Below are 25,752 nucleotides of genomic sequence, written 5' to 3'. Positions count from 1 at the left end.
AAATTGGGCACACTTTTTGTTTTGCCCTAGACCAAGGATGTTTGGTTACTTTAGGTGTGTGTAAGGGCCAAGCTGGTGACAGCAGTTACTTTTTAGCATATGTTTACCAGAGAAAGAGAAAGAAAGACCAGAGAGGCTAATGGGAGAGTGAACCCATTGGAAGGCAACCGGGTACCAACTTCTGATGTAGCCTGAAAAAGCCCCATCTTGGAGGTGATCTCAAGAAGTCCTGCCAAGGAGCTTCGACCCTTAGGGTGGTGTCACCCTACTCTCGACGTCAGCTCGGAGTCCTATGACGAAGAGCCCTCGGACATGCCCCTGCATCAACAAGTGGCTGTCCGGCTCAGAGTTTGGGCTACCGTGCTGCAGACTGCGTTCCGCATTGAGGGGCCGGAACTTTGGGATTCACAGCTTGTGCTACCGGAGTCGTCTCTGCCAACTTTTGTGGTTCCAGCATCAAAGGGACCAGCGATAGGATGCAAAGATGCAAAGTTCAACCACTACAGTTGTGTCCACCGGGGGTCGCCGTGCAACGGTGACGGCATCCAAAACAGCTTTCCTGTATGGAGTTCTGCATTCTCCATCCATAAGACCCTTCACCAGCATTTGTCACCAAACTGAGAAGTGTTTGAACCTGCAACCCCTAGGCACAGAGCAATGGAACCGACAGAGGGTAAAGCGAACTTGGACCCTCTTCTGAAGACCTGCTAAGTAGTAAGAGAATCAGAGTACGAGTTGTAACAGTACTTAGCCAAACCACCATCTCACTTTTAAAAGTTTGGAAATATTTAGAAACTTAACAGCTTGGCTTTGCCATTGCTTGCTTGCACAAGCATTCCGGAAGTGAGACACTTTTTTCACTAGAAAAACTTGTTCCTCTACCCCTTGGACCACTTCATTGGAACCCAAAAGCCATCCACTAACTTTTCCCCCACCCAGCCTCACAAAACTTAGGTTAACTTTCAGACACACGGCCTCATTTTAGGGATTGTTAGGCAGAATCATATGCAGTACCCTTTGGGAACACCACACACAATTAAGACTACAAGTGACAGTACAAATTCCCCTTTGGTACAAGCCTGTACTACACAGTAAAGTGGTAGCGATGGCTGAGCAGCCAGACTTATCTCAAGATTAAAGTGAGCAGTATCAATAGTTACACAAAGGACAGTAATTACTGTGGTTCAAACAAACACTGACTCAAGGATTCTGAGTAAAGGAATATACATTTATTTACACATTCATTTGTAAAACAGTTCACTAAATAAAGCAGCAGAAAAATCACTCTTAATATACTACACAACCCCCAATCAATTCTGGACAAGTAGGCTCAAAATGAAGTGTGAGCAAAATGGCACTCCCGCAATTTTAAAAAGGGAGGCAAAGACAAGGTTATACAAAATTCAGCAGCACCAACAAGTAGGTAGGCAGGGCAATCTAGAAAAAAGGCTTGCTACAATGAAGATTCAAATCAATAGGCCTGAGCCAATGTTAATGGTTCAGAGTCTTTGCAGAGGATCACCCAGTTCAGAGTAGTTCGCGGTTAAGTCTTTGCCAAGAGTTCGAAACGAAGTTGGCCGAAGGAAAAGTTATGGTCGGACGGAACGAACAACCGGGTTAGAACAGTACCTTGAATGAAGAAGGCTGTAGCTGAGGCAGACGTTCCTGGCAGATCCTGCAGGCTCACGGTTCCTGAAGTGACTGTCGGACTGACAAGAAGTAGGAAAACTGGAGGGTCCTGCACTGCCCAGGGAAGAAACCAGTAGCAGAGCAAAGCAACAAATAAAAGATGCGCTCCTTAAAACCCAAACAGGGTCCGGACCTCCTGGCTATCCGGTTCACTGCAGCTGTGCACAGAAAATTCCACCAGGGAAGGGAGGCCTTGCTTGGTGTTTGACGAACTGGTTGGTCCCACCAGCTCAAGGGAGGAATATTCCTTGCAGATCTCTGTCGTCGAAGTTTGGAGATTCGGACTCGCACCAGGGCTTCACCGGGAGGTTCAGTCTTGGTAGTGGTCCTCTTCTTTCAGCTTCTCTTCGGTTCTCTCGATCCAGTGGCGACTGCCTTCCAAGCCCCAGAGACCTGCTTTTATGCTGTTTTCCCCCAGTCGCACAGCCTGGCTGTCAATCACACAGCAGGGAGGCTGTCCTGGCGCGACAGTAGAGTGTGACATGGGTCTCCAAGGAGACCCTGTGCAGGGAGTCTCAAACCCCTCCCTCACATCCTGTCCCCCTCAGACATTCAGGCGCCCGAGGGCTTCTGTGCAGAGGTCCGACAAAGGACGGCGAGCAAAGGAACGAAACCTGATTTGGCACGCCGAGTAACACAAGAAAGCCCTTTAAAAAAAGAAATGGCAAATAAACCCAGCCAGAACCAAATAAAAGTAAATGGGGTCCAGCAGATTTAAGTTTGGGGCTACTAACCTAGCCTAAAACAGTACCAAGGTAGGAAAAATAGGGTAGATACCACTGCCACCAGCCAAATCTTAAAAGAAAGGGGGAACGAAATAATGTTCCATGAGAGAGACAAAAAGGGATAACTATTAACCCTTTCCAGTACTCTAAGATAGTTTGTACTGGGTCTGTGAATTTAAAAAGACTAATAAAGTCAATGGCAACTTTACATGTTCTGGGAGACAGTAGTCAGTCCCAGAAAAAGCGATTGTGGCAGGGGATGGTGATAGGAAGGATGTGATTTTGGATATCAGGAGGAAGATTGATCGGTGTGTGCGTGGGGGGAATGGATTTGGAGTTGGCGTGGGTCCCCAGTCACAGTGGCATTTTGGGTAATGAGTTGGTGGATCTGGCGGCGGGTGAGGGTATGAAGAGGGGAGCGGTTGATGTGAGGTTGCCTTTGAGTGTGGATGAGGTGAAGGCTGTGATGGTGAGACGGGTCATGGATGAGTGGCAGGAGAGGTGGGCGAGTGGGGTGAAGTGCAGGTGGATGTTTGGTGTTCGTGGGGAAGTGTCGGTGAAGGTGGACGCGGGGAGTCTGGAATGGAGGAGGGGGGGAGGAGGTGATGCTGAATCGGTTGAGGATAGGGCATGTGGGGCTGAATGACTGTTTCGAGTGGGGAAGCATGAGTCGAGGGACTGTGCGGTGTGTGGGGTGCCCGAGACTGTGGGACATTTTTTGCTTAGGTGTGAGAGACATGTTGAAGAGAGAGAGAATGGATGAGGGTTCGGTTGACTGCGCTGGGTGTGGCTGAGCTGAGTGGGAGGGCTTTGCTGGGAGGTGACGGGGTGAGAGGCAGGAGGAGGAGCAGTGTGATGTTGGATTTTGTGAGGCAGACGGGGCGGTGGGAGGAGTTGTGAGTTTGTGTGTGCTAAGTATTGATTGGTGGGTCTGGTGCACATCATCCTTTAGGATGGGGAAGCGCCTGCGTGGGTCCGCCCACACCTCCGATAATTGAGAAGAAGAAGCAGGAAGTCTGAAAAAGACAACTCTGTGTCACTGCACTAAAGGTGCTGTGTAACAGTAAAAAGATGATGCCTATGGAGTAGGTGAAGATCCACAGTGAGTGAACACAAAAATGTTAAATACACACAGCAAAACACATGTAAGAGTGGGAAAAGGGTCCCACACTCTTACCAGGTGAAAAAAAGAAATCTCAGAAATACAGCAAAGCTGCTGAGGGATAAGGTAAGCGAAAATTAGCCATTCTGGAGACATCGGCCTAACAGGGATGGATTTTTAAAGTTAGTGCTGTATCTCTGTGGCCCTGTAGTGCTGCACACTAAATACTTACATAACAAACCCCTGCAAAGGAAGGTATTTTGCCCTACTCCAGCTATTGGATATATGGATCACTTTAGTCCTGTGTGATATTACATGCTAGTAGTCATTTTTCATAGTGTTAATAGCCACAAATAATTATTTTATGTCCATTTGTCTGTGTGTTCTTTGACTTTCTACTGTGCATGCTCATTGTGAACCCCTTACAAGCTCACTCGCCTTGCTACTTTGAACTGGTTTGGCTACAGCGCCCCAGATTTGTCCCTGCCACTAAACTAGTTTGGCTTTGCATACATCTGTCCACCAGGCCACAGTATAGAAATCCAGTCCCAACAAGTCATAATCTTACTAGAGAAGAATAGATTGAATCCTTTCAAGGCCTCAAAAGTCCAGCTCAAGCTGCAGGTGGAAAAACAGTTTACCTACTCAACCTAAGAAAAATGCACCAGACTCATGGTGACAGTTGCCAAAAATGTTACCAGCGCCTTCTGTAAAATGGTGCAAGATTTAATACATTTTGCATGAGAATACAAAACGGATTGAGCTTGAAGACTACCCCTGACATAGACGCCTGCATTCATATATGTGTAGGTTGACCATTCTAACAAAATTCCCCTTTGACAAACGCAGTAAATAATCTCAGTAAACATGCCCAGTTTACACAACACAAGCGTATTTCCAGTTTGACAGTGAGAATACATTCCAAGGTGGTCAATTCCAAAACAATCCTTTACAGTTCAACAGTCCTCGGGCAGCACCAGTTGAAATATGCCAATATTCCTAGTTTACTACCTACATATGTATCCAGTTTCCTGCATTTTGGTACATCAGCAGCCCAAGACACTCTAATCCCGAAAAACAGACAAACACGCAACAAAAAACGAAATTGTGAGTAAATATAATCCAACAGAAGACTGGCAACCACAGACACTTAGTAACCTGCTCATGGCTTCTGCCGACACTGCCCCACAGTTGCTGCCCACGGCTTCTGCCCACAATGCTCCACAGTTGCGTTTGGATCTGTGGTACCAGCAGATCAATGCCAGAGGAACAAGCTCTAATTCTATGTCAAGACCGGAGGCTCGGATTATGCTTACTCTACAACTTTACTGTTCAGCAGCAAAGAAAACATTACCAAAGAACATGAATACAAATCTAATAAAAACTACAATAACCATGTTTTTCTGACCATTTGTAGTTCATTTCTATTGGTCCTCAACTGACCATGTGATAGTTCCATAAACCAATAAACAAGTCCTCAATGAAATGAAACAAAACTCCTGTCCTCTTTCCCTTCCTCCGCTTTCTTTGCTGCTCGGCAGCGAGTTAAGTACTTTTCTTTTATTACTCTATTGTGAATGTTGGTGTGCATGATAACTTTCACCTACGTGTGACGAGCGTGTTTATTTTATAAGGCGGAACATTCCACAACGGTTAGGCGGTTCTAAGGGGCGGTGACCGCGACGGGGCTGGTGCTCTGGCGGCCGCAGCTCCTACGAACCGTCAAAGAGGGCACTACATAACGGAAGGGAGAGCGCGACAGGACCGCATAGTTCTGGCGCTCTCTCCTTCGTTTTTCATTGCGAAAGTTTGTACGTTGGGAGTTGGACACGAGTGATATTGAGCCGAAAGAAAGATTCTTTTTATACTGATAAGGGCTTAACAGCACGCATCGCACGAGCGTAGCATCCTGTTTTACAAGCTCAGCAGCGCCCCTCCAGGCAGTCTTCTGACACCGCACCTAAGACGGGCACAGTCCCAGGTAAAACCTGTGAATTGAAAATACTGTTATATCTTTGATATAAACAGAACCAGGGAAGACTTATAATTTAAAACAATATCTGAACCTCTGTACTGAGAGAATATATCATAATACTACTCCCCAGGGCCTGGGAATCATGAGTTCCTCTAGTGATTAGGGGAAGGCTGGGGTCAGCCAAAAGAGGAGCCACTCGGACATGAATGTTGTCTTCCAGAAAGCCCTGGGGGCTTCTCTGGGACATAATCCTCAGCAGATAGCGCTGATGGAGGATTGGCTCAGACTCTCCCAGAGCCTGGAGGAGGGCAAGAGCCTTAAGGCACGGATGAAAACAAAAAGGGGGCAGTAAATTGGCCCGTAGGGCGGATGAAGCCCACACCCCCCCCCCCCCGGGCTCTCCACCAAAAAAAAAAAAAAAAAAAAGAAAAGGTGGTAAAAGAAAGAGAAAGGGTAAGACGGTGCCTAGCAGGGGACGAGAGTCATCCTCCGATCCCTCAGATGAGGGTGAGAATGATGGGAGGAGGAATACCCCGAGGAAGAGGAAGTGTTATTAATATCCTCATCAGGGGATGAGAGCCATGAAGCGTTAAAGAAAAGGAAGAAGGAGGAGGAGGATTTTGCCGATGAAGGGGATTTTGATCTGGAAGCACTGATCCATCCCAGATCATCAGAATGGGAATCCCCCAGAAGAATTTCGCCATACTTAAAGAAACGCCTGAGGGCGCCATTAGCCAAAGAGGCTAGAAGCAAGATGAGGGCGGAATGCCCCAGACCACTCCTCCCTGAGGGGGCAGCAGACACGCCGGTAATAGATGATAAAATGATAACTTTTATGAGCAAGTTTACTAAAGATGTGAGGAAGGGCCTTGATAGATCCTGGTGTTCGTGTCAGGACAAGATGCTTGATATGACGGCACCCCTCACAAAGATTCTCCAGATGGGAGAAGAAGCGAAGATGAAAGGGGAGCCGATAGACCCGGCAATCCTTATCGGATGGGCCCAAAGGGCGATATGCACGTTCGGGAACGCTAATCATGCTATAACCACAGAAAGCAGGAGATCTTTACTTGTAAAGATCGATCCAAAATTGAGCGAGTTAGCCTCCTCAGAATCCGCCACTTGGGCGAAGGGAAAGTTGTTTGGGGACTCCTTTATCAAGGAGCTCACCAAATTTGTAAACTCCTATGCAGCTTTGGATAAGGCTCAAGCTTCTCTTAAGAGGGTTTTCGGAAGGCAGATTTTTGGATGGGCCAGCAGAGGAAGGAGTCGTTCGGCTGGCCGGTTCCAATACAATCGATCCCACCAAGACAGGGCACAATGGAGAGATTATGAGGAGCGCAAACAAACACCTTTCTTCCCATCGAGAGGTAGAGGTAGAGGAAGAAACTGGCGAGGTGAACGTCAGCAAAACAACCCAGGTGAGATTATCAATCCCACATCTAAATATCATAGAAGTAGGTGGGAGAACTGCTCAGTTTTTAAAGAATTGGTTGAACATATCAGGGGATTCCTGGGTGATTCAGACCGCGCAAGGCTTCTATATAGATTTTCTAGATACACCTCAGCAGGAGAAACCACCAAGAGGGATAGTATTGAGCAGGTAAGACAAGATCTTACTGGAAAGAGTTGAGAGGTCTGGAAAGCAAAAAAGCTATACGCCCCGCATCAGATCAGTCAGGAGGTTACATAAGCAATATGTTCCTAGTAAAAGGGAAACACAAGACAAGACCAATAATCAATCTAAGAGGTCTAAACGGTTACGTAGCGTACAGACACTTCAAAATGGAAGGGATACACCTACTAAGGGATATTCTAATTCAAGGAGACTGGCTAGCCAGGATAGATTTGACAGATGCATACCTGACTATCCCCATAGCAGAGGAACACTGCACATTTCTGAGATTCATCTGAGGGGAAGCGACATGGGAGTTTCGATGCCTACCATTCGGCCTAGCATCGGCACCATGGTGTTTCACCAAGATGATGAAGCCAGTTGTATCACACCTCAGGGCTCAAGGGATAAGACTCATAATATATCTAGACGATATATGTCTGATGTGCCAAGAGAAGGAGACATTGGTAGAACAAGTACAGTTAACAATAAACTTATTAGAAAGCCTGGGCTTTATTATAAGTTGGGAGAAATCCAGCTTAGTTCCAATTCAAGCAATGGAATTCCTAGGCTTCATAGTGGACTCGAATCAGGGAACCCTCAGCCTACCCATTCACAAAGTGAACGAGATTAAGACACACACTAGCGAAGGGAGAAATATCGCTGAGGGACATTGCGAGATTAGTAGGGCGCCTAGCGGCATCAATACAAGCGATTTTTCCAGGGCCACTTCATTACAGAGCACTCCAGAGGTTGAAGATTTATCACCTCAGGAAGGGCACTTCATACGAATCAAAGGTGAACATTTCCCCAAGAAGTGAGGGAAGAGTTGAAATGGTGGCTCATTCATATGGATGCATGGAACGGGAGAGCCATATTTGGTTCATCCCCGGACCTGATCATAGAATCCGACGCCAGCAGATGGGGCTGGGGAGCCCGTTGCGGAAACCTGTCGACAGGGGGTAGGTGGTCGGATCAAGAGACGAGTCTCCACATCAACTGCCTGGAATTACTAGCAGGGTCTTTTGCAGTGAAATGCTGGACCCAGCAGCAGGTTCAATGTTGCGTTCTGCTGAAAATGGACAATGTCTCGGCAGTCAGATATATCAACAGACTGGGAGGGACAAGATCCAGAATTCTTGCAGAACTGGCAAAGGAATTCTGGGAACTTTGTCTGGAAAGGAGAGTTTCAGTGAGGGCAGAGTACCTGCCGGGCCAACAGAAAGAAGTGGCCGACTGGAACTCCAGATACCTCAGAGACACCAGCGATTGGAAGCTGGACGAAGGGGTGTTCCAGGAACTAATGTCTCGGTGGGGTCCATGCCAGATCGGCCTATTTGCATCGAGATTGAACAGACAATTACCCCGGTTCTTCAGCTGGAGACGGACCCGGAAGCAGAAGCGATGGATGCTTTTCTGCAATACTGGGGCCATCAGAGGAACTACGCGTTTCCTCCGTTCTCCATGACAACGAGGACGCTTGCTCAGGTGAGACGTCAGAGTGCATCCCTAATCCTAGTCACACCGGATTGGAGAGGTCAGGTGTGGTTTCCCAGTCTACTGGAATTGACTTACCAGAACCCACTGGCTTTACCCAACAGGGAATTAATCATTCGAGATCCCAGAGGCCCCCGTCACCCTTTGGTGAAGTCAGGAGGACTCAATCTCTTAGCGTGGGCGATTTCAGGGGATCTTGGATTAGGCCAGGACTATCGGACGAAGCTGAGAACATCATTAATGAATCCTGGGACCCAGGGACACACAAGGCTTATAGATCAGCATGGATTAGATGGAGTAGCTGGTGTTTGGAGAGGAACATACATCCCGATAGAACGGATGTAGTTCATGTAGCAAATTCTTTAGCGCAGATGGCAGCGCAAGGTAAGGCATATAGGACCATTAACACGGCCAGATCTGCGATATCGGCTGGGCATCCTAGAGTTGATGGCTTAGCGATTGGGGAACACCCATTAATTTGTAGACTACTAAGAGGAGTAAAGATGATTAACACTCCTAGCGAAAAATATAGTCAATTATGGGATGTAGATAAGGTCCTGAGATTATTTTTGACATGGCCAGATAATCAGGATTTGACTCGTAAAGCAATTTCAGGAAAGTTAGCTATGCTCTTATGTCTTTTAGCATGTAAGAGATCTTCTGATGTTAGAGCTCTGGAAGTTAATAGGAAAAGTATATCCCCTAACGGAGTGACTTTTCTCATTTCAAAGAGGACCAAAACAGGATTGAGATCCATTTCATATGAATCGTTTCCAAACCAACCAAAATTATGTCCAGTCAGATGCCTAGCGGCATACGAAGATATGACGAGGGAAGTAAGGCCTCAAGGGATAACTCAATTATTGATAGCAATTTGTAAACCTTTTAAAGCGGTTAGACCGGCTACCATAGCCAGATGGCTTAGGTGGGTGATGGCAGAAGCAGGCATAGATATTGAGAGGTATGGCGCCCACTCGGCTAGAGGAGCGATGGCTACTAAAGCATATAACATAGGTGCTAGAGTGGAAGACATTATGAGGTCTGCGGATTGGTCGAATGAATCGACTTTTAAAACTTTCTATTTTAAACCCATGGAAAGTGCAACATCGTTTGTGGCAAGTAAGCTTTGAACAAGCATAATCCGAGCCTCAGGTCTTGACATAGAATTCAGATTTTCCACACATTAGTTACAGAAAGTCATAATTCTATTAAAGACACGGAGGCGAAGGATTATCCCACCCGATCAATCGTAAGAATGAGATGTTTACATAGCATGGTTCTGTTGTTATTTATGCAATGAATCATACAAGAGGTATAATAACTATGAAGATGTTGCTAATGATCAACGAGTATACAGGTTATTACTAGATGTGGAATTTACGAATGACCCACCCTGTATCGGTTTATAGTCACCTTTCCAATTTATGTTTCTTTAGGGACGACGTCAGATAGCAAACAAGCAGGAAATTGAGGATGGAAGAGAATATCAAAGACGTACAGAACTCATCCTCGCAAGGACAGAGGAGGAAGGGAAAGAGGACAGGAGTTTTGTTTCATTGAGGACTTTTTTATTGGTTTATGGAACTATCACATGGTCAGTTGAGGACCAATAGAAATGAACTACGAATGCTCAGAAAAACATGGTTATTGTAGTTTATTAGATTTGTATTCATGTTCTTTGGTAATGTTTTCTTTGCTGCTGAACAGTAAAGTTGTAGAGTAAGCATAATCCTTCGCCTCCGTGTCTTTAATAGAATTATGACTTTCTGTAACGAATGTGCGGAAAATCTGAATTATCACTGCCAAATTCGAAAAGTAACTTTGAGATGAATTAAAAATGCATCTCATTTGCATTAAGGATGGATAACAAAAAGGTTATATGTATACCCGTTTTAGAGTGAACGAATATCTTTACTTACCAAATAAAATACCCCTTAAAAGAATAAGTTACTTTCTTTACCACGTTTTCAATAAATAAGATTTCAAATCTAGGAGCATTATACATCCTATTTAGATTTCTGCATTTCATTTCAACAATTATTAATCCATTTTGTATAGTAGCATACAATGGAAGTGGAAAAAGAAATGAACAAATTTGACCTAACCAAGTGCATTTCCCCGTTTGACAATGTGTTTGCATAGTCCCAGTTAAACAATCTCGGTATATTTCTATTTTCCACAATGCCGGCATGCTCCAAATCCAACATCCCCAGTAGGGTCTAAGCCCACCAACCCCATTATACGCAATGCCGACAAGAACCCCAGTGTACTGCATTTTCCACAACTTACTTACATTACGTTAATGCAATCAAGTTTGCAGAGTCACAGTACACTCACTTAACCATTCTAAAATCAGAGTTTATCTGCTGCGTGCAACATTTAACTATATATTCAACCAGATTAACAGCCGACGTGAATATTACACATTTTGGAACCACAATAGGTTTCAATGGTTGTTCAGTATCCAAGCAGTGTCGCATTTAACTATTAAAAAGTACGCCCATTTTACCATTAGCTTATTTCAATAGTTACAGTTTGCAAATCACTAGTATATTCGAGCTATAGGTTGCACAATCCCAGTACTCTCAAATGCAATAAAAAGCTAAATAAGACAATACCCTAAAGCACACGAAGGCAAACTATTTGAGGAGGCTCGGGTACATCACACAGAGGCAATTTTTCCAATGGACAAAGGGGTCTTGGGGAAGGCGTGAGGCGAGAAGAGTGCCTTCCAGGTAACGGAGCGGCCAAGCTTCTGGTGCCTAAAAGTCACCCTGGTCCAAATCGTAAAACATTTCCAACTGAAGCGAAAAGTCATACAAATAGTAAAGCAAAGTCATTTTCAAGAGGCGAGCAGTAGCATGAAAAGGATGAGTGAAGGCTGGCACCTTAGCATGCACGTGTCCCAATAGACAGAATAAAGTACACACCTCACTAGGGAATGAGACTAGGAGAGTAATTGCAAGGAAGCCAAAATGTATTTAAGTAAATAGATGCAAGCAAAGAACTCTAATGCCCAAGAGCGCTCTGCCAAAAGATACAAGGGCAGCACATTAAAAAGGTACTAAGCATCATTGATTACATCATGTATAGGTAACAAATTAACACATTTGGTTGGCTATGTGCGTATACTAATCCCAGCTCCATGTGGTATGCCTGGGTTTCATTGGCTGCTGTCTCTCCGTCAGTCAGTGTGCACGTGGTCCGCTGGGCTCATCCTCGCAGGGTGAAGGTCAGTCGAGGTACGCAACGATGGCAGTTATCTGGCTAAACTAAACAGAAATTGGCATGCAAAGAATAATGACTGCCATAAACCATGGTATCAAAAGGGGGCTGTTCGAGGCCACTAGACCATAGCTTAGCAGGGAGGGGGTGGAAAGGGCATGAGTCGGTCAGCAGAGATGATGGGGCTCTGGGTCTGGAGCAGGCCTTGGTCTCACATTCTGTCAGTGCTTGATACTTGCTAATGGCAACAATGAATGGCTGAGTTTCCATGAGAACATGATTTGTGCGGAGCTGACAAGGGGTGGAGGTAGTGGTGGCTGGCGGAGTACGGCGCCGAGAGAGGGAGAGTGGACATTTCGACAGAGTGCTTAGAAAAAGATGGAGTTTGAAAGGGCACATAATGGAGTACAACCAACAAGCATTAGATCCACTTTTACATACATATATATATATATATATATTCAGGATGGGTGATGTGAATATGTACAGGAGGGGTGGAGGTGTGTTCCCCCCCTTAGCTCATACAACATTTACCTGGTGTGGGAATTGTGCAGGGGGGGGGGGGGGGCGGTATGAGATATACCACCTCTCCCCCAACATAAGGTTGGGTTTACCTTTTTTTTTTTTTTTTTTTTAATTATATGGAGTTACTTCAAAACACGTACTTTGGGAGGCAGCTTAATTTTGATAGATTAAAATGAAGAGGGCATGGGGTATCTTCATGTAGACATGTTTTCCTTGACTATGTGTTGGTCACTCCTGGAATTAAACTATTTGGTTTTACACTCAAGCACGTTCGCTCTAATTGTGAACAGTGAAATTGATCACTGCCCGAGTTTTTAAACACAGATCCACTAATTCACTCAAATGTGACAATAGTGAGAAAAACATTGTACACTGTAAACATTTTTTATTTCAAGGAGTTTCCTTTGATGCAGTTCCGTTTGAAAGACTTTTCAGAAGACAAGTATCCCGCCAGCTTCAGGTCATCTAGTGACCATCCAAATCCTCCATCTAATGAGGATATACCAAGAGGTATATCGTACCATGTCTCTCGCCCAAAATGCGTCAAACAGTAACTCAATGGATGGCTATTGCTCATCACAAGAAAATAGTTACTGTGATGCACCACTTACCAAAATAGTGCCCCCCTTTGGCTTGTAAGAAATCCCTTCGCACTGTAAGCTACAAACCTCCCCACCCAACACAGAACCTCTGCCAGTAGTAAGAAAAAGCACACAAAAAACAGCATATGGAGACACCAGCGATTAATACGCCACTGTCTTAGAATTATGCCAGAAGGAGTAAGCGTGAGCACGAAGGGCTTTAAAAAAAGGGGATGCCTTGAATTGCCAAGAAACAAGAGGCTAAGAGTACCTGAGCACAGAAACCACCTCTGTCCCCAACCCAGAAGGGCAGGCCTCAAAATGTACACTCTCCATTGGTTAGAGACAACTGCCTCCTAGTGTGTAAGAAATGGTGAGATGTGTGGAATGGAGGGGTTAAGTAACTTTGCATGTCTGGATAGTAGTCTGCAACCCGATCGCTCTCCCTGTGAGAACGGTAAATATCAAACTAGAAAGACAGCCAACAAAGAAATTCTCGTACAAAACATAACATGCATACCAAATAGGAGAGGCGCACTCACCAGAGAATCTCAAAAGGACCTACCAAAGGCTGCAAATATTGTTAACACCCATTGCCTGTCACAGGCATGATTGATTTTCGGCCGATTGGGATTTTTTCATAACAGATAAATTATATAAAAGATGCAGGTACATACTCAAATTCCCAAAAAAAATACTACAACCATCTTAAATACAAATAATGGAGTGATCTAAAAATAAGCTAGAATACAATAATTCAAACATAAAAGATTAATATCAAAAACAAAATAAAAACATGCTGTTCTCAAGGATTCTGCTTCTAGACTGAACCAAATGACTAGATGATGCTCCATGGAAGAGGCCGAAATCAAAAAGGGGAAATTTGTACTTCACTCACCACCACTGGGGTGTAAACCCCTATGAGTGCGGGGATCAGTGTCCCATCAATCTTACTGATTATCAGTCTCCAGGCCTAAACCCAGCAGGCGATTTGGCAAGATCCATGTACAAATCCCCTAAAAGAAAGGACATTGCTTCATTTGTGTTGGTCAAGAGGCCTTCACTCTGTATTAAGAGGGTGATGCATCTTGACCTTGATGGTTCGCAGACTGGGCATACGAGGAAGGAAAGAAAAATATATATCAGAATTTCCTTGCCCCTTTCACACATTTTACAGAAGGCAAATGTCACACTATTACAGCTCTTCAAATCACTCGCTAATGGTAAAGTATTAGATCTAGAAAGGGCAACAACAAAAAAAAGGCATCCGATTTGCGCAAGGACAGATTTTCCAGATATGGTTGACCAACACGGGCTACAGAAATGTCAGCCCACCCTCGCTCAACCTTGTTTTTTGCAAGTTGCTCATTTTAAACTCATTCAGAAGCAAGATTTGCAAGACCATGGGATACAACAGTGGACCCGCCTGCTAGGCCCATTGCTATAGGGTCTTGGGTCAGCTGCTTCCTTTTGGTTAGGAGAAAGGTTTACACTTGGGCCATGTCCAGCAGCTCTCTGGACTGTACTGTCTCTACGACAACATGGCCGGTGTCATCCTCCTCAGTAAAAACCCACATCTGCATGCAGGGCAGCATTGAAAACAAATCTTGGAGGTATATATAGAAGCAGTTTCCAGAATTGCCATTCACAATTATAAACTCTATAAAGCTATTAGCGTGTGAATGGAGAATACATTATTTTTGCAAATATGTGTGGGGAAGTAAATTGACTTTGGGTACGGATCACAAACCTTTGGTGGAGTTGTTGACATCGAAGGGTTTAAGCCACACCAAGGTTAGCGACACTCAGTGTAAGGTTACGATTTCCCGGGCAGGTATGTTCCAGTTGTAAAAAAATAGGACTAGCAGATTTTGTTTCACAGTTGCCAGTTGTGAATAAGGAGTTAACCGTTAAGGGTTGGCCAGCTAAAATTCAATTGGATGAAAAGAGCACACCATTTTGGGAAGTCAGGGAGGAATGTTCTTTAGAAGGTGAGGTGGAGACAAATTAGTGCCACCAGGAAATGTGAGGAAAGATTTAACAAAAGGCTCATGAGGGGCATCCAGGAGCTACCATAATGAAATATAATGAAAGAGCAAAGTACTGGGGGCCAGGAATGGATTTGATGGTGGAGAGATTTCTAAGAGATTATTGGATGTGCCAGAATTCTGACAAGAGCTGAAAAATTCAAAAGAGGTTATGAGGTGGTCAAACCTGTTGTAGTTGGGAACAATTGGGAATTGATATTTATAGGGCCAGATGGGAGATACCTAGTGGTGATGGTAGATTATTGTACTTGATGGATCGAGGACAAATGGGTCAATAAAGTTGACACTACCAAAATAATGAATTTTTGGAACCGATTTTCAAAAGGACTGTTATCCGAGAAAAATAGTGAGCGACAATGGTGTACAGTTTAAGGATATCGAAATTCAAAAATATGCAATTTGCCCTGAATGGAAATGTTTATCGCTTTATCATCCCCAAACTAATGAGGGGGTTGTAAGATGCAATAGGGTAATGGTAGAAGTGATGGAGCCAGCTGTGAGAAACAAAGATGTGAGAGAAGCTATTGAGGAGAAGTTGTAGTGTGTGAGAACGTCAGTGTGTAAGGATTCGGGAACGTCACCATTTGCCATTATGAGAGGCAGAGAACCCAACACCATTTTAAACCCTGAATGGGTCAATATGAGAAGATTTGTAGAGGACTTGAGAAAGGAAGTTTTAATGGTTGCAGGTTTAAGGCAGGAGCTAATATAAGAGTAAAAAAGGTGTGCCTCCCGGGAAAGGTGGTTCTAAGTTTTCTGATTCTGGAAGAATAATTTGTATTTGGCAGGTCTGTTAGAATTGAAGATGGTACAGTTTGCAATATGGACAGATTAAGTAAGTGGAGATGGAATAAGAAACAGATGGAGTTGAGAGGTTTAAGAGGAAGAAGATGGATATATGGATGGACGAAAATCTGAAGAGAAGTGGATGTTGATAGAAGGTTTAATAGTGTGACTGATGCAAGAAATGTGAGAAATGAAAAGGTCAATGTTTGTGACATGGGTAGTAGAGTACACAGAGCACCTGCGTGAACCAAATCCGTTATGAAATAATTCATCGCACCATGTTTGTTTTGCATAGAATGTTCATTGTAGTGATTATTACGCAGATCTCCTGCGGGACCAAAGACTATGCTATGAAAAGAGTAAGTCTCACAATGTTGTTTTTCATTTATATTGCATAGTTTGTTGATTGTAGCAACTCTTTTAGAGTGTTATTGATTTTTACAGTTTCAAAACTATTGTAGTTTGCCATGTTGGAACGTTGTTGTGGGGAGGGGGGCGTTTTGTGATAGCTTAGGTTCTATATTACAAGGTGAAACGTAGGATGGTTCAAGTGATTGCCAGGGGACGTGAAGGAAGGAGCTGCGACTACCGCTGGTGTGCCAATAAAGAAACATGTCTATTACACAAAGTATGTAACTTCAATAATATTCCAAACTAATACATTTCTGTCTACTTTAAGTACCTGCTGCATCGTTTCTGGATAAGAGTATTATCCACTGCAAACAGCATCCCCTTCTCGCCTTTCAGCCCTCTGTGGGGGTCTTCAAGTAAACAGCACATACATAATACTGCGAATCAATGCAAGCAAGTCACAGAGAGTAGATCTCAGCTCCCTTTAACACTATTGAATGGTTGTCCATTACAAAGTGGGTTCAGTTTGTGGCATGCAAGCCTCCCAAAGACCGTCCCAAAACACAAGGCTTCTGAATTGAAACTGCGCACGCCATCGCAGCCACTGTAATCGGGCGATACAGAACAGAGGCAACACTTTCCGTTTATCGTGTGCTTCACCGTCAGGCTTGATCGCATGAATTCAGACAGCTCATACACAGGAAATGATTCAAGACCTGGCTGTTGGGGAGACAGTCCACTCCACATACCCCCTCGTAGCCCACCTCACAGATGGTTGTCACAGTGGGACATTGAGCAGATTGAAATGAAATAAATACAAATAAACACACACATTGTGCCACTGACAGAAGTCACACTAAGATCAAGAATGCGTCTCCAACGAGAGGTGAATCTGGGTATGAATACATGAGCGATGCGATGCGTTCAATGAACCCAAAGCAACCCAATTCTATGTCGGACGCTTTTTTTTTTTAGAGCACGTACAGAGATTTGTCAAAACAGGAGTTGTATCTTCTTGACGCTACAAAAAGACACAGACTAACAACACCTCTGACTAAAGCAAACAGACTGACAACGCCCGATGCACCTACGAACTAGTGTTAGTATATGCAATAGAATAAGACACGGACAGCAAGGTGTGCACAAAGTGTACTGTTTAATGGGCAGCGGCACGAATAACATGAGTTTAACCGACCACTGGCACACACCGATGTCCAGTGGCAAACACAATGCTGCTATAAAAATCACATTCTATTTAAACAAGACAAAAGATCCAGCGGTCTTACGGCTCGGCGGCCACAAAATGTAATTTTAAAAAACTGGGCAGAACAGTTTGGAATACATAAGATGGACACTGCGTTCCTTCCTGGACGCTCAAAGTCAGTTCCCAAACTGCAGAAGATGCCGGCTTGCACAAGAGACTTCTCTGGGTACTTTATAAACGACCTTTGCCAATTCCGAACAGTAATAGATAAAACAATGTTTTATACCGCTGAGGGACAGACACTGGTGAATATTGGAGGGTGGAAACGTAAAGGTGCCAGCATCAGGCAAGTCCAACGATTTGCTCGGTTTCCAACACAATTCCACTTACAAGAAAACAACCAAAACACAGCACACAAGAACCTGCAAATAAGACGCAGTCCCATTATCCCTGCGTGTGGTTTCGGGGGTTGTATAGTGCCAGATTAGTGTATGATATATTCTAGCGGGGTGCACACATCTTTGGCACACAAACAAGTGTCACTAACCGCTAAACACAAGGGTACATCGTTATCATTTTTAAATCAAGTTGTAGCCTTTATTCTTACGCCAAAGTTATTGTATGCCGTGGCTGAGCCAAGTCTCAAGTCTGCCCAAGCAGTCTCACCACCCTGTCCCTGGTCTAAAAGGATGACTTTAGAGACCATCCTGGGGTCATCGGATGATCATCGAACTGCACTAGAAGTCATTCCCACATCATCAGACGTCATCACGCTGTTAAAGTCATCAACAAATATCTCAGAATGGTGGGTGATGATTTGGGGATGAGCTTAGGATGACTTAATGAATATGCTATCATCACCCCCATTTTAGAAAACTCTTTGTTCCTGAAGCTTTTAGGATGACCTACTGATCACTTCAAGAGATTGCACGTTTGTCCCTGGTGATTTGGGGATGATCTGCCGATTACTTCAAGAGCATTGCTATGAAACAGGTTTGTTCTTGATGATTTCGGGATGACTTACTGATTACTTCAGAACAGTAAGTTTGTAGGATGATATGCAGACCAATACAGATTGTCATTCTGCTTTTGCTTAGTTGCACTTATGCTGAATGATCCCCCACCATGGCAAGGGTAAAGCTTGAGACTATGTTGGGCCAAAGTGGAAGCCAGAGGCCTAAACATAGCATGCACCTCCGAGAATCCTTTGCCATCCCAGTCAAAAGCAGGCACCCATCACCCTCACAAGCCCCAATGTAGCATGGATAAAGCCTGACACTATGTTGGGCCAAAGTGGAAGAAAGAGGCCCAAACATAGCATGCACCCACTGGGTGAGAATCCTTTGCCATCCAAGTCAAAAGCAGGAACTCAGCACCCTCACAATCAATACATTTCCATGCTGACTTGTTAGGTACAAATTGGTGTAGTCCCACTGTGTGAGACTACACAACACTTATCTGCTTGGTATTAGGTAAGACCACCTTTTGGTATAAGTCTGAACTACACAGGTTGGCAGTGTGACTGAGCAGCCAGGCTTATCTCAAGAGGGATAACTGAGCTGTAGAGCTGTACAAATGAAATCTGTAAATACAAGTAGCCAAGTAACACTACACTCAAGGTTTCAGTTATAAATAGTTGTTTATTTAATTAACATCAATTTTTAAATAAGCGTGTAATTCATGTAACAATGTAAATATACTTTAAAATTACTTTTCAGAATCAGAGCAAGTTAGTGGATAATCTTTGGATATGCTTCATACACAATTGCTACACCCTGGGGTGACTTCAATCACAAGGACAGTAATGGCATGTATGTATCACACTAGGTTGCAGAAAGGAAAGGTTTAAAGGAAGGAAAAAGGTTGAACAGGTTCTCAGTATATGTGAGGACAACTAAATCTTCACATGAAATCTAGACAAGCCTTTCCCAGCAGTAACAGTCTAAAACAAGTTACTACCTATGAGGGACAAACCATATCAAAGTCAGTGGGCTAGAAGAGTCTGCAGGGAGCCAGGGCAGCCAAAGTCAATTTGAAACAGTCTTTTGAGCGCAGGTACTTCTTAGAATCAAAAGGCTTGCACAAGGTTAGAGAGTTTGTAAGAAAATCACTTGTAGGGTCACACGCTGTGAAAACAGAGTTGGAATCAACTCTAAAAGTAAGCCACTGCAATTCCCAACTGAGAAAAGCAAGGCTACAAGACAGTGATGTAAATACCCTAAGTCTAAGCAGTACCTCTGGTTTGAAGAAGAGTGGTCCAGCTGGCTTCTGTCCTGCTACAGCATTACAGACCCTGTGTTCCTGAGCCGTAGTTGTGGGGACAAGAGGGAGGACATCTGTAGGGCTCCTGCGGTGGTACTTCGGAGGTCATTGGCAGCTACGGGCTCTTTTCGGTTTCAGCGTTTAGTAAACAGCACTGTTGCTGGTCTCTGGTACCGGTTGGGCTTCCTTCTCTCCTTGGGTCTGGTGATGGGACTCTGGCTCTGGGTCGTCCTGCTTCTGGAGGGTCCTTAGGAGACTCCTGAAGCTTCTAGCCAGATTTCAGACATTTCACTCGACTACGGATTACTCGACCCATTGGCACTTGCAGCAATGAAGAAGTACAGCCAGCCAGGGAAGATGGTCCAGTGGAGTTAGTCTCTGGGTTAGTTGGTCGCACTAACCCAAGGGGAGAAGTTGTCCATTCCGAAGCTTCTCTGTCTGAAAAGGGAGTTTCAGCACAGCAGCAGGGCTTCACCAGGTAACTCAAAGGTCCAGGAGGATGCAGCAAGCTTCGTTCACTGTTTCTTCGTCGGGTGTTTCTCCCAGTGGTCGACTCTGCCTCTAGTCCCAAAACCCTCGCTTTTTAAGCAGGTTTCTCCCATTCATGCACAGCCTAGGCTGTCAATGACACATCAGGGTTGCCGTCCTGAAAGGACAGCCAGCCATTCAGGGCTGGTTGCATTCAGGCATTCCTAGAGACAAAGAACAGGGGAGTTTCAGGACCCTCCCTCACATCCTGTCCTTCCAGACACACTGGAAACGGAGGCAGGCCTCAGGGCTGAAGTGCGCCAAAGGCAAGAAAACAAAGGGCTCCAATCTGTTCGACGCACAGAGTAAAACCTAAGAAAGACCTCACAAACAGAAAATTGCAAAAAAAGAAGACAGGGGCTGTTTTTATAAAATGGTCACACCTCGGTGCTATACTGCAGCTGGGGCTTCAGCCTGCTGTAGAAAAGCACAATGGTAAGAAAAATTAAACCACTGCCACTAGCCATTTAAAAGTTGGAGGGAGGGCAGCATACAAATGTTACATGAGAATGTAGGATAAGGAGCTACTAGGTAACCCCCCCAGCACTCCACTTAAAATGGTGTGTGCTGGACCCACAAAGAGAAAAGGTAAGTAAAGTCAATTTCACTTTACTATTCTTGGGAACAGTAGTTTACACAAGAAAAGGTATTGTAAACCTTATGAGAAATCTAAAGGATTTCTCAGTGGCACTGCACTGAACGTGCTGTGTGTCACCATACAAAAAGTAGATGCATATGGAGTTTGTCAGACTCCAAAAACAGTGAAAACACATAATCCAAAGGTCAAAACACATGAGGCAGTGGGAAAAGGGTCTCACTCACTCCAGGGTTAAAATTAAAAAGTCCAACAGTCCAGGAAAAGAGCTCGGGGTCTCTAAGGTTGAAGGGAATTAGCACAGAAATGAGAATTCTCCCCAACATCACTGCACCAATATATGGCAGTATTCACATGCACTCCTTCACACATCATCATGTTTGCTTTGCGGAAAATCCAATAATCAACAACCATAACGAAAAGTACCTCCAGGATAAAAAAAAACAAAAGAAAAGGATCCAAAAAAGAAAGAAGCAATAAACAAACGGAACCACAAAGTCCCATCAACCGAGGTCTCAACTACCCACAACCTACGAAATACAAGCAACAAGAAACCACAAACAGCAAAGACTAAACCCAAAAGACCATGAAAAACACCAATCGAAAGAGGACGCCCACTAAGGAACACAACCCACGCATCATGCCTCGCCACAAGAAAGACATCAGAAAAGACAACAGAAATAATAAGAAATCCCAAACCACTCGGGAAGGCACGGACCAGCATGATCCCACAACCCCAAAAAACTCGACAAGCATCTGAGATGGCCCATGGAGACATACAAATAACAGAGCAAAGACAGACTACAATGCTCGCTACCTGTCCACATACGACAACGTGGTAAACAAAAACAGCACAGCAACAACGAACCGACAGCCAACAAGCTTCATGAATACAGACCCAACCAGGACGCAAACGGGTGACAACTAATACACCATCACAACCCGGTCTCCACCATGGACAATACCCCAACCAGAACAAACAAACAAATTGGAAACCTTCACACTCAGTCTACACCCCCTATATCACCAAGGCTGGAACAACAGAGGGGTAGCTACCCTATTTACCACCTGGAAACAAACCAACCCCACCATAAACCTTATCGGTCTACTCGACAAAGAGACTGACCAACAAAGATCCATCCCACCCAAAAGACTAAACCGGGAAAAACCAACCTGGAACGGAAACCCAACCGACACCACACCGGTCAGAACAAACAATACTAACAACAACACAAAAGGTAAATCCAGCAAACTACACTGCAGCCATCTCAACATTAGAGCCATGGCAAACCACTCAAAAGAAATCAATGACCTCCTAAGCGAAGGAGGCACAGACGTGCTCTTCCTTACTGAAACCTGGCTATCAGATAACTATAAAGCCATAGCGAATGAAGCAATACACGGCAATTATAAATGAATACACGCCAACAGAGAAATCCAAAGAGGAGGTGGAATCGCAACTATACACAAAAAACACGTCTGAGCATCTTGAATCATCACAACCAACGCGGAAGACTATGAATCCCTCCAAATCAAGATAGAACTCAACGACCAATCCAACATAGTATTCCTACTGATCTACAAACCATCTTCTTACAACCCCAACTTTGCAACAAAACTAACGGACGAGGCCGCCATGCTATCAACCCACCACAACAACCTAGGAGAAAGAGATCCCACCGATACAAACATAGATACAACAGAAGACACACTCAACAATTGGATCACCAAGGCCATTAACCAATTAGCATCAGCTAAAACATTCAAAGCAACACCAAAAAAACTGGCAGCAAAATGGTTCACAGAAGAACTGAAAAAACATCTAAAAGAAAAAACAACTGCAAAATGGAAACAAAATGGAGAGAATACACCAGACAAGACTAAATAAAATAAGACAACTCAAACTGTACAAAGCAACAGTCCTCAAAGCAAAAAATAAATAAATACTACGCCACAGAATCGGCAAACAATTCACAGAAAGAACTCCATCACCCCTACACACTTTGTGACAGACACTTACACCAGAGCAGGGTGTGTGTAGTAGCTGCACAGCAGTTACTGCCTCTGCGGGCATTATCCTGTGCATGTACAATTATATATGTAGTCACTTACACCAGAGCAGGGTGTGTGTAGTAGCTGCACAGCAGTTACTGCCTCTGCGGGCATTATCCTGTGCATGTACAATTATATATGTAGTCACTTACACCAGAGCAGGGTCTGTGTAGCAGCTGTACAGCAGTTACTGTCTCTGCAAGCTTTAGCCGGCGCGCATATATATAGTCACTTACACCAGAGCAGGGTGTGTGTAGTAGCTGAAGCATTAGCCGGCGCAGGTATTATTATATGTGTAGTCATTTACACCAGAGCACGGCCTGTGTAGGAGGTATATACATATACATACATATATATATAGTAACTTACACCAGAGCACGGTCTGTGTAGTAGCTGCACAGCAGTCACTGCGACTGCGAGCATTGCAGAGCCTGAACCCTACCGTAAATGAGCTTCGAGCAGCTACTGTGTCTATAATACCAACAACAGGCTGCCCCGTGTAATTTCAAAACCAGATGTTTAGAAAATCACGTACTTACAATATTTTATTTCAACAAGTGACAAGTACAATACAAAGAATTACAGCTTCAACGTACATTCCTAGAGGTTGCAAAAGGGCTCCTCTTAACAATATAACAACAAAGGGGTGAGAACGTCTAAGTTGATGGATGCTAAAAGATATGCATATAACATTCACTACAAGAGCTGGATTGCATGCACTCACCTGATGTTGCCTGGAAACTGCGGATGCGCGTTTCCTGAAGGGTAGTTTTCTAGTTCCCATTCGAGAAACGGACCCTAGCAACGGTCGCCTCCACTTCATCACGTGGGCTGCTCTGCATCACGTGGGTTTCAACGTCCGCATCATCACGTGGGCTGCTCTGCATCACGTGGGTTTCAACGTCCGCTTCATGCGTGGGTTTAAGCGTTCACTTCGCCATCTGTTTTGCACGAGAGGGAAGGTAAGGCGGTGTTGCGGAGCGATTCCTCTAACACTGCATATAGTTGGTTATTTGGGTTCTGGTAAGTCTTAAAGTTATCTCTTGTTGATTGTTACTTTAATGCCGCGCGGCAATATTTGGAAGGGGGTATTTCTGTGTATTTTGTTGGTTTATAATGTGCACCAGGGGTGAGGTTTATTTAAAGTACAGGCGGATTCAGTTTTCGTTTTTTTCGTTATTTCAGTGTTTTTTGAGGATATGTAACGTGCATCAAAGGGGGTATTTTGGGGGGTGAGATTTACTTAAAGTACAGGTGGATTCAGTTGGTTTTGGGCTTTTCTCGTGCAGATGTGCGATTTGCCTGTGGGAGATGTGTTTTATGGCGTGGGGCTGGGCACAGTGCGTTCCTCCCGTCCCAATGGGACTTCCACTGTACCAGTGAACAGTACAGGGAACGGCTAGTTCTCCTCCCCGCTGGAGGGGGAGCGAGGGGGTTGCAGGATTTGGTATGTGCAGCAGATGGGGATATGTGTCTTATGCAGACAGACGCATATGGGTACGAATTACCAGCATAACAGTTCAGTTCTTTATTTCTCCTGCATGGGGGGCCATTTGGAATTCCCCGGGGAGGTGATTGTTCATCTACCCCTTTGCAATGTGTGCAAGAGAAGGCTAAACGGAGGCCTTGTATTGCTTTCATTGTCAATCACACATTTAAAGTCCCTATGAGACCCGCTAGCATTGTGTTTGTTTTAAAGTTTGCCGATAGTTTCTGAAATGCTTTTAAGGTTTAACGCTGTGTATCTGTTACGTCGTTGTGACATTTTCACGTGGGACGTTCTACGTGCTTGGGAAGAGGATTGCGGAGGAAGGAGCGCTCCACGCCGTGCACGGGCAGGTATTTATTTATAAGCCGCTTATTCTTCTCGGCAAAGCGCCTGGTATATTTGATATTTTTATTTACATCGAGCTCATACACAGGTGTTTCACAGCGGGAAGGGAGGGGAGCGGGGAGAACAAACACTGATGGGTTTGTTTTTCCTATTTTGATTTTAGTTTGCACCAACAGCGGATCTTTGTGTGTCTTCTTGGCTGGTATCCCCATCCTCGGCTTCACCCACCCCCAAACAGAAGTGCTTTATGGCCGTGCGGCCGCACACGCCGAGGGAATTTCATGGCAGATTCGGCTACCGCCATCTACCACCTTATCCAGTGGTGGAAATGAGAACAATTTGGGGGGGGGGTCAAGGGCCGGGGTGAGGGCAGAGGTTAAGGGGGCGGAGCTGGAAGTTGACCTCCGATCAAAGGAAATGTCCAAAATAATAGTTTTAAACGTCGCAATTTCTTTCATGCTGCTGCTTTTCCAAACTATATATCAATTCCACTTCCATGGCACTGGTGATGTTACTTCACTATGTTTATAATAGTTTTGACCAGTGTTGCTGAGTAAATATTCTTTAAAATGCACAATTTGCATCCCATTTTATAATAATAAAAAAAAACTCTTCACCCCCCATTCCCCCCCTTGGGTACTATTCAAACAGGGTTAGAAAAGCAATGAATTGCCATTTACAACTATGGGCCACTTTTTCATTGGTGCCAGAGACAATTTTATGGCCCAGTCCAACCTGCACATGTACACGTGAGCAAACCGTACCAGCCATCTGTGCACCTAAACTACCAACAGCAATGTTAGTCTACGCTGTGATCTTAGCTCATGCAGAGCAGTATTTTAAGCAGGCTGTGAAAGAATCGTTAAGAGCAATTACTCTAGCTAATGGTGAAAGAGCAGATAGTCTGTGGGGAAACAATGTTTTATTTAGCCTACACTGTGATCTTAGCTCATGCAGAGCAGTATTTTAAGCAGACTGTGAAAGAATCGTTAAGAGCAATTACTCTAGCTAATAGTGAAAGAGCAGATAGTCTGTGGGGAAACCATGATTTAATTGTGTGAACAATTTTTTTACAAAAAGAAGCAATTCAAGTTCTCCAGTGCATTTGCTTAGTTATGAAGTTCATTAGCTATGAAGTCGCGTCTTTACTCTCTCATC

The 25,752-nt window shown here is 44.4% G+C and overlaps 1 protein-coding gene across 2 annotated transcripts in view; it reads right to left on the bottom strand.

The window, feature by feature from the left end:
- Window positions 1–23,583, bottom strand: part of CNTROB (centrobin, centriole duplication and spindle assembly protein) — a 369,000-nt gene extending 345,417 nt beyond the window's left edge. For both annotated transcript variants that reach the window (XM_069646351.1, XM_069646352.1), the window contains exon 1: window positions 23,485–23,583. The gene's annotated coding sequence lies outside the window, so the exon portion shown is untranslated. The remainder of the gene's footprint in view (window positions 1–23,484) is intronic.
- Window positions 23,584–25,752: the final 2,169 nt, after the last annotated feature.

This window comes from Ambystoma mexicanum, chromosome 1p (genome assembly GCF_040938575.1).
Source record: "Ambystoma mexicanum isolate Mex_15411 chromosome 1p, UKY_AmexF1_1, whole genome shotgun sequence".
In the NCBI taxonomy this organism is placed as follows: Eukaryota; Metazoa; Chordata; class Amphibia; order Caudata; family Ambystomatidae; genus Ambystoma; species Ambystoma mexicanum.
Note: the sequence above shows the minus strand (reverse complement) of the source record. Positions and strands in the feature narration are given on the sequence as shown.